Genomic DNA, 8,985 nt, shown 5'->3' on the forward strand with positions numbered 1-8,985 from the left:
GAGATACAAAGTTAAATGGAACATAGTTTTTTATTTGAAATCATTGTCTAACCCATGATTACCAAATGAAATTTGAGTAGCATATGGAATTAGAAACAAAACTACCATGTCCTGTGGATATATTGTGAATGTTATTTTCTAGTAGATCAGATTTCCATCTTACTATTCAGTATTTTATAATAATCTCATTTCTCTTCTCAAGCCAATACCATCACCAAATATTAAAATGCATATGACATTAATTAAAAAAAAAACATTTTTACTAGTAAAGGAAGTTGGTACTATGTGGGAGAGAGACACATGTAGACAAGTGGAATTTTCAAGGAAGAAGCTTGAACACATCAAATTTTAAGGCTCTAAGGATTAAGTTCTCATTCCTCAAATGTACTGGCCCTCTAGTCTTCCTAGCTGTATAAGTTACACATTTTGTGCGACTGTTATGAAAGAATTTGTTACAGATACATAAAACTGTATCCCCTCTAGATTTTTGTGTCAGACTGATAAACACCTCTCACAATAAATGTTTGTTAAGCTCAATGTTGAGACTTTAGTTTCATCTTTGATTCATCCCTTTCATTAAGTGATTTCAATAGTTATCAGTTCTAACAATATTTTTTTTCTTCTAAATGACTCCTCCATGTATCCTTTTATTCCATTTGACTCTGTAATGAGTAGTGGTGGCTAAAGGGTTTAAAAACATGTCTGGACAAGTAGATCCTGAGGTTAAAATGGTGAGGCCAAAGACCATAAGCTGTGTGGGACGTGAAGAACAGTGGATCTAGCTAGTAAATGGCTATATCCAGTCACACAGGCAGTTCCTCATTCTAGAATAATCTAAATAGGAAAAATAACAGCTTCCAATTATAGCTTCTAGAATAATAACCAACACTAATTTTGTGGTTTCCCAAATTATCTCTATCTCAAAGTATTTTTTGAAATCCCACAAATAGAAACCCATAAGTAAAATGAAATGAATCAGAAAAGGGAGGAAATCTTATTCAAAAACAAAGGTTGCTAGTGATAGAAATTATGTTTTATGTTTGGAATAGCATCTAGCAGAGTGGGGTAGACATAATTAAGACTCACTGTAAACTCTCTTTGTGTGTGCAGTTTTATACACATCTTGTTCTCATTTTAGAGCCATGTAGGCCTGAGATTTGGTGCTCATGATTTTATAGAATCTATTATCAGGATTGATTTGTTTTATTATTGAACTAAACTAAAAACCTGTATATTCAATTAGTATGGGAAAAAAAGAGCCTGCTCACAAACAGCTGTTTGATATAAATTAAAAAGTTATTCCTAAATCATGAAAAAGCCACTTGAGCTTTATATGACTGCAATGAAGTTCAAAGTTCTATCGAACACCAACATTTAATTTATTAGTATATGAAACTGGCAATGTGTCAAGGGTGCTGATTAATTAACCTGATTTGGCAAGCCAGACATGGGCTAGGAGTGATTTTTTTTGACAATTTCCATAAAGATTGCAGAAAGAAACCTAGATCTGTGATCTGCCCTGTGTCAGAAGAAGTCCAAACAGAACGAATTTTAAATATCGTAGTGTGCACCATCCCACTTCCTATTTAATTCTTCAAATTTATTCAGACATAAATGGAACTTGGAAATATTCAGAATCTATAAATTCTTCATTCTTTTTCTTTCATCTCTTGTCTGTGCTTCAGATAATTAAAAAATGAATGTAATTAAAAGTTTGATGCACCTTTGGTCATCACTAAACAATTCAAATATCAATCATATGGAAATAGAATTCTCTTTGATGACTAAATAAAGCAGATATTTAAGCATTTGATGACCTTGCAAATTCCAGGATGTGAGTATTGCAATGATTCATGCTCAAGTGGTAAAAATCCATTATCTTCAATTAAACACTAAGATAATACATATTAAACTTATAGAAGAGCTAGAAATGTATAATGAAATAATTTCTTTTTCATATAAATACTTTGAGAAAATTACCCAATGTCTTGATATTGATACTTTGTCTAATTAGAGATAAAAAGTTAAATGGAACGTAGTTTTTTATTTAAAATCATTGTCTAACTCATGATTACCAAATGAAGTTTGAGTAGCATATGAAATGTGAAATAGAACTACTATGTACTGTGAATATATCACGAATTTTATTTTCTAGTGGATTAGACTTCTGTCTTATTATTTAGTATTTTATAATCTCATGTCCCTTCTCAAGCCAATGCCATCATTGAATATTAAAATTAAACAGAAAACTTTTAGCTCAGACAATGGATCTAAATAAGTCCAAGGCAAGAGGTACAAGGTGTTTTCTGGTTTAGCAGCATTTCCAGAGACAAACATTGTTTCGAACTACAGGCTGTGTCGATAACCTCGGTGGTGGTGGTGGTCGTGTGTTTCTGTGTGTGCATGTGCATGTGCATGTGTGTGCATGAGTATGCATTTGTGTGTGATGAATTCAGCATGCTTCTTTGGAGAATCTTATAGTGTGTGAGGCAGAGGGGCTACGTTCGGGCAACATGTTCTGTCCTCAAATAAGTCAGTGCCCAGTAGGTGGAAGTGATGGATGATCTAGAATATTGATCCACAATGCCTTATCTGCAATTCTTAAAGCCTATTTATTTTCCCTATTTATAGTTTTCATTTATCTTACTTAACATAAATATTTATATGTTATAAGGTGCTACTATAGACCCAACCGTAAATATTATATAATGTTAATTATATGTACAATATTATCTTTCTAAATTATGAAAAATTATAAGTTCCAAAATACATTTCACCCCATAGTTTTCAGATAGGTATAGGTCTGAACATCATGGCAAGTGATTCACACAGAGAAAAGGGATACTTAACCTAGAATGGGGGCGGGAGGAGGTGGGCTGGGGAGGAAGAAGAAGTGACACTTGAGATGTCTCACAAAAATCAATATGAATTAGAAGTACAAGTGGGAAGAGGAAGAGGTTCATTCCAGACAGATTACACTTCATGTGCTAATTGTGGTGAGGTGGTAAGAGAGAGAAATATGTTGGTCAAAATTCTGATTATCCATTGTTGTATAATATACCATTGCAACATATATGACTTAAAACAACAATGATCATTCACTTTGCTCATGAATGTGCAAATTGATCAAGATGTATTGGAGATAGCTCATCTCTGCTTCACGTGGCATTAGCTGAAGCAGTTCAATTGGGTCTAGAGAATCTGCTTCCAAGAGGACTCACTCTTGTGGTTAGCAAGTAGGTGCTGGCTACTGAATGGAGGCTCAATCAATAGAGGCTGTCAGTTAGGCAGAGGCCTTGGTTCCTCTCACACAAATCTATCCATGGGGTTGCTTGGGCTTCCGCATAGCATGGCAAGTGGTTTAAGAGCAAGTATTTTCAAGAGCCAGGAAATGGGAACTGCTATTCTCATAAGGCCCAGGCTCAGAAACTGGCACAATATCACTTCTACTGTATTCTATGATTAAGCAGTTACAGAGGAGAAGACACATAGATCTCACCACTCATTTGGAAATATGTTGCAAATTCATGGCTATCTTTAATAAGCCATAGTCAACCTGATTGGAGCTTTAAAATGGAAGGTGAAATAGGATTCGTAGGGAGTGGGGTGGGGAATTGAGGGAAAGATACTCCATTACTCTATAGATTCAGTTCTACCCCAAGAAAGCGTATCCCTAATAGAAAAAAAAGCAAAATAAAATTTGTTGGACTTCATGTTACTGCCATTCCACAGTCAACAGTCCCTTCCATTTCTATCCCTGCCTTCCACACAAAATAGGATGGGGATGAAGAAATGGGGGTTGAGGGGTGGAGGTGGGGATTATTTAATAAAGTTTGGGAAAACATCTAGAATTTAAATCGCTTACATTCCTACGATAGAATAATTTAATCTCAGAAGGCCATTATACATGGAGTATCTGCGAGACACGGTTTGCTCTAGTCATCTTATACCAGTGTGTGAGTTATTGTGTACATCTCTCCCTCAATTCCACATTCAGCGACATCACACTGGTAGGTAGCTTCAATCTAGCTCTGGCGGGGGTATTTATATCCACGGATTGGCACGTGTTATAAGTCAGGTTTTTTTCCCCTCTCAGAGAGTGAGTTTACCACCATATCTACGTCAGCCTGACCAGGGCCCAGGAGCTACAGAAAACAACAGAAAACAGGGTCCTGCTTTTGGAAACAGAGCCCAGCTTTCTGAATGACTATTACTTACTAGAAAAAGAAAAAAAGAATTCCAGAAAGAATAAAATAATTTGTTTCGGTGTCAAATGAATAGCATTGACAAGGATAAATTAGGTAAAATAGAAAAGTGGAGTGGCAATGGTACAGTCATAAAAAAGGTTAAAAACAAACCCACCTGGGTTACAGAAGTGGCTGGGGGAGTGGGGGTGCCTGGTGAGAAATGCTGTAGGAGAGAGAGGTAAGGTCTTCCAGAGGTTGAGGGTGGAGAATAGCTGCTCACTGCTAGCTACAGGCATAGCGCTTGGAGCTAGAACTTTTTAGGAAGAGAGCCCAGGCTCTCCTCCCTCTTTTGAATCTCCTTGAAACATACACCTTTCAGTTGCTTCTTTGTCCTAGGTGTCCTTGGCTCTAAGAGGTTCTTCCCTCCTTTCTCAGAAGGAGGCGAGAGAAGCTTTAATCTTGTGCTTCCACGGAAAGAACAAAATTGTATTTGGGACACTATTCACTTCAAGCTAAAAAGTACAGCTCGTAAACTGTAAACCAGGAACTGCAATGTCAAAACAGATTTCCAGGAGCTGGAGGCTTCAGCAGCCAGACTGCTTTCTAAACTAGCTGGGAGGAAATTGCACACTTCTGCTATGTTCTTGGGGTCTGGAGGCAGAAGCATTGCTGTAAATAAAGATAAGGGTTTTCACTCGGTGGTGGTATTGTTCCAAAAAGCAATTACGTTAGTGTTTTTCCTCCTTCCGCTCTCAACGGGCCTCAACTCTGTTCATCACTGATTACAGAAGCATTATCAGCTGTGCCACAAATCTTGGGGTTCCAGTTAATCTCTCTCTGAGAAGTCATATTAAATGACACTTGTTTCTCCAAACACGACTCTGCTATAAATATATTGAGAAGCATTAAGCCTCCTGTTCTTCAATACCCCCTGACGTGAATTTTATATTCTGCAACTTAAACTAAAAATTTGAAGATTCTTAAAGTTATTCAGGAAATGTGGCTAAACCATTCCTTCCCTCTCTTCCTCCTCAATTTCCAAATATAAGAGGACGGCCTTGATTGCAAGATCCAAGGCGATGCATTTTAGGTGCACCAATCTCATGTTTAGGTTTCGCTGCTGGAGAAGCCAGGAGGAAGACATCAGGGAAAGCAGAAAACAGGGTGGCAGAGACTAGTTTTGGGATGGATGGTGGTGGTGGGTGGGTGGTTGTTAGAAATAAGTCACCTTAGGAATGTAGAATTGGCCCCCAAGAATAATAGGACTTTTTCTGCCACCAGTCCATGTCATCAGGAACAGGTGACTTGTCCGCTTTCTGAGTCATTGATGACAAGTCTGAACATTCTACTTAGCAGGGGATTTGAAAAGGTACTCATAGAAAAAGAGGTGAAGGCCCCACCCCCATCTCTGTGTGACCTGGGACACAGGGCTTATCAGTCAGGCTCATTAAAAGGAAGTGACTCTGTGATTGTTTTTCCTAGAAGGAGATCATGGATTAGAAAGGAAGCAGGTTAGTTATTAAAGTATAAACTCTGTTTGATTCACAGTAACTTTAGACAGTGAGAGAAAGGGCTCCTTCACTCTCTGAAGACTTGCTGGCCCTACAACCTGTTTCTGCCCTGGGACAGTCATAACCAGCCATCTGGATCCTTACTGAGGTAATGGGGTTCACCCGAGTCTGTTAATTTCTAGTTTGTGTTATAGTTGTGTTATGAAACAACATAAAAGTCACTCTCTAAGTCTGATTTTCAAAAGAGAACATAATTAAATCGCTCTCTGCATTCTCTGCACCCTGGGGGCAGGTGCAGGGGGAAGGTTAGCTATGGCCAGGAATAGAGAATCACAATAGAAAATCTGTACAGAATATTAATGACTGAGGAGCAACATGCAAAAGGAGAGTAAAGCAGTCGCGTGTCCAGGGATTTGTTATCTGCGCAGAGTTCTCTAGAAATATCTAGGAGTTCAAAAACGATAATACAGTGTTTTTCCTAGTCTTCCAAATCCAAAATAAAAACTTAGAAGAAGGAAGAAAGGAAGGGAAGGAGGGAGAGAGGGAGGGAAAAGAAGAAAACCAGCTTTTGTTTTTTTCCAACTCTTGGATAGAAAATATCATAGTATCCACCTAACATTTTTAGACAAAACCCCAATCAGAACTTAGAAACCACAGCTCCTTTAGGTACAATAATTTTTCCATATATAAAAAAGTAGTATTTCTTGACTTCCTACCACAGTCAACACATAATTGTATTGTGCTAATTGTGAGGCCCACCCCAATATCCCTAGAGCCACAGAGCAGGACCCACAGTCCTGAGGAGTGAGCCAAATCAGCCCATGGGAAGACTTCCTGTGGTAGATCTTTTATATACGGACATTTCTTTTATAGTTAGAGCACAGGGCTTCGGAGCCCAGGCAGTTATTTATTTAACGATCTTCATTCAACCAATATTTATTTTGTGCCAGCATCATTAACTTAGGGGAAAACAATTTAGTGTGGTTGACCCTCATGGAGGAAGAAGGTAGACGAAAGTGAGATTTAAGATGAGGCAGAATCGTATGTATCATGCTAAGAAATTTGGAACTCATGTATCTTTCTTTTCTCCTTGCTATCTAGCCTTTCTTCTAGAATTACTTTCTGATATCCCATTACTGTGCCACCAAGATAATATGGGTCACAGGTGGAGTCCTGAAGGGAGAGAGAAAGAAACAGCAGTTGGAGAGAGAGGAAATCACGGGAGAGAGTGATCATTTATGTTAAGTATCAAAGGGAGGTTCAGTGGGAAAGGAACGGAGAGAGGCTTGTATTGGGTATTGGCTTCTAAAACAGACAAGTATTGATCTCTAAAGGAAATTTTAATATTCCTTTTTGTTGCCTCAGCCTCCCTCAGAAAGCTCTTAGTCAAAGATCAAATAAGTTGAGACAGAAGGAGCGTGATGGTGAACATGGCTAAGAGACGCTGCCAGATGACTTGTATGTAAAACCACTTGGTGCTGAGTATCAGCATGGGTTTAAGGGCCAAAGAGTTTGTTAAATAGTGAGGCAGGATGATTTTAATTTTTGTTCATTACATTTTCTCAATCTTTTAACTTTTCTTTCATATTTTTATTTCTATCTCACATTAGACTCATATTTTCCTCCTAATTTGTTAACTCTCAAATTTATTACTGTAATTATCATTGAGGATTGTTTTTGTTTATAAAATTTCTATTTTGTTATTTTTCAAACTTATTTTTTTTCCATACTGCCCTTTCCTTTCATAGGATTTTTATTTCTTCCTTTATCTTTTTAAACATTTCAACCTACTTATTCTCAAGTCCTTTCACATAATTTATCTTCACATCTTGGGGTACAAATTCTCTTATCATGGTAGTTTGCTTATTTTTGTGCTTTAAAACTTATTTAAAGTTGTAATCTCCTGTTCTGGCTAATTATCTTCTCTGGAGGTGTGGCGTTGTGGGAGTGTGCTCACAGAACGTTTTGTGTTTCCTTTTCCCGGGGCCTGTCGCCTCGGCTTGGCCTGGACCATGCTTTAATTTTATGCCAGAAGAGAAGGATTAATTCTGACCATTTATCCATGTGTATTGATGCTGTGAAAGTCAGGCCTTAGCGGAATGCTTAAGTTGGTACGCTTAGTTTTCAAGAGACATATTTTACAATACCTCAGGGGTAATTATTGTTTTTATTAGAGCCTCGTTTTAATAGCAAATGTCCAAATTCTTTTCTTGGGTGGCAAACAGAAGTCTTCTAGAGTCTAGTTCACATATGGATTAGCCCTACAGGACTGACTGTAGCATTTATACGGATAGTTTAGTTCATGGCCCACTAGCAAGGGATACATGCCCCTACTTGTGTGGGCATTATAGTTTAGGCCCAAATCCTCTGTTAGAACTTACCTTTGATGCCACTTACTTCTCTGGCTTTGAGTTTCTTCTTCATTTCTGGTATGTGGAAATTTCCCTTTTTGGTTCTGACCTCTGGTGATATAATCCTTAGATAACTGAAACATTCAAAATAAGATTGATGACTGCTTTTGTTCTCCACACACCGTTACTTAAGGTGTTACTCAGCAAAATCAATAGATCAGTTTAGTGCCTGAATCCCTTCAGATACTCTCCTTAAAAATGTGCTCCCACTTGTCATCAGGGAGAAAAATGATCTAAAGAAGCTGCATGTGGATGAAGATTATGTGTTTCTTATGTGATAGTCTATAAAGCACTTTTCTTATTTGAAAGCACTTTCAAAATCACTATTTTTTTGAATCTGACAAGGGAGATGAAGCGGTTTTTAAAATTTCCATCTGAATGGAAATGAAAAGGGGGAGGCCTGCAGAGGGAAAAAACATGGAGGATGGCAATGGGGTAACATCAAGATTTACAGGATGAGAAGAGGAGGAGGTACTCATGAGGATAACTGAGGGCGGAATCTCACAGGGGTGGGAGCAGAGAGTGGGCGCTTGGCATATACAGCAGGAGAGGTTTCACAGAGAGTAGTCAATGAGGCCAAATGCTGAGAGAAGGAAGAAAGATGAAATATTATTATTATATATGTATATATTTTTTGCAACTTGAGAGCTATTAGAGACTTTGGAAGAACAATCATTGCAGCGTGTTGGAGTCTTTTCAGATGTAATGCATTAATGGATGAATGAAAAGTAAGAACGTATCTAGTGAGTACATGTAGCTCTTAAAATAAGCCTGACTTTAAAGGAAAAGGGAGAGATGGTTATTAGTTATAGTGTAATATGGAATTAAATTGTTTTGGGGGAATGGACAGGGTGTTGATGGAAAAGAAAATTCGAA

At 37.8% G+C, this 8,985-nt stretch overlaps 1 long non-coding RNA gene across 1 annotated transcript in view; it reads left to right on the top strand.

The window, feature by feature from the left end:
* Positions 1-5,764: 5,764 nt before the first annotated feature.
* The window catches only part of LOC111744694, a 24,715-nt gene continuing 21,494 nt past the window's right edge, over positions 5,765-8,985 (top strand). Inside the window, exon 1 of the long non-coding RNA XR_002782285.1 lies at positions 5,765-5,846. This is a non-coding gene — a long non-coding RNA (uncharacterized LOC111744694). The remainder of the gene's footprint in view (positions 5,847-8,985) is intronic.

The sequence above is a fragment of the Pteropus vampyrus genome, unplaced genomic scaffold (assembly GCF_000151845.1).
Source record: "Pteropus vampyrus isolate Shadow unplaced genomic scaffold, Pvam_2.0 Scaffold139, whole genome shotgun sequence".
NCBI lineage: Eukaryota > Metazoa > Chordata > Mammalia > Chiroptera > Pteropodidae > Pteropus > Pteropus vampyrus.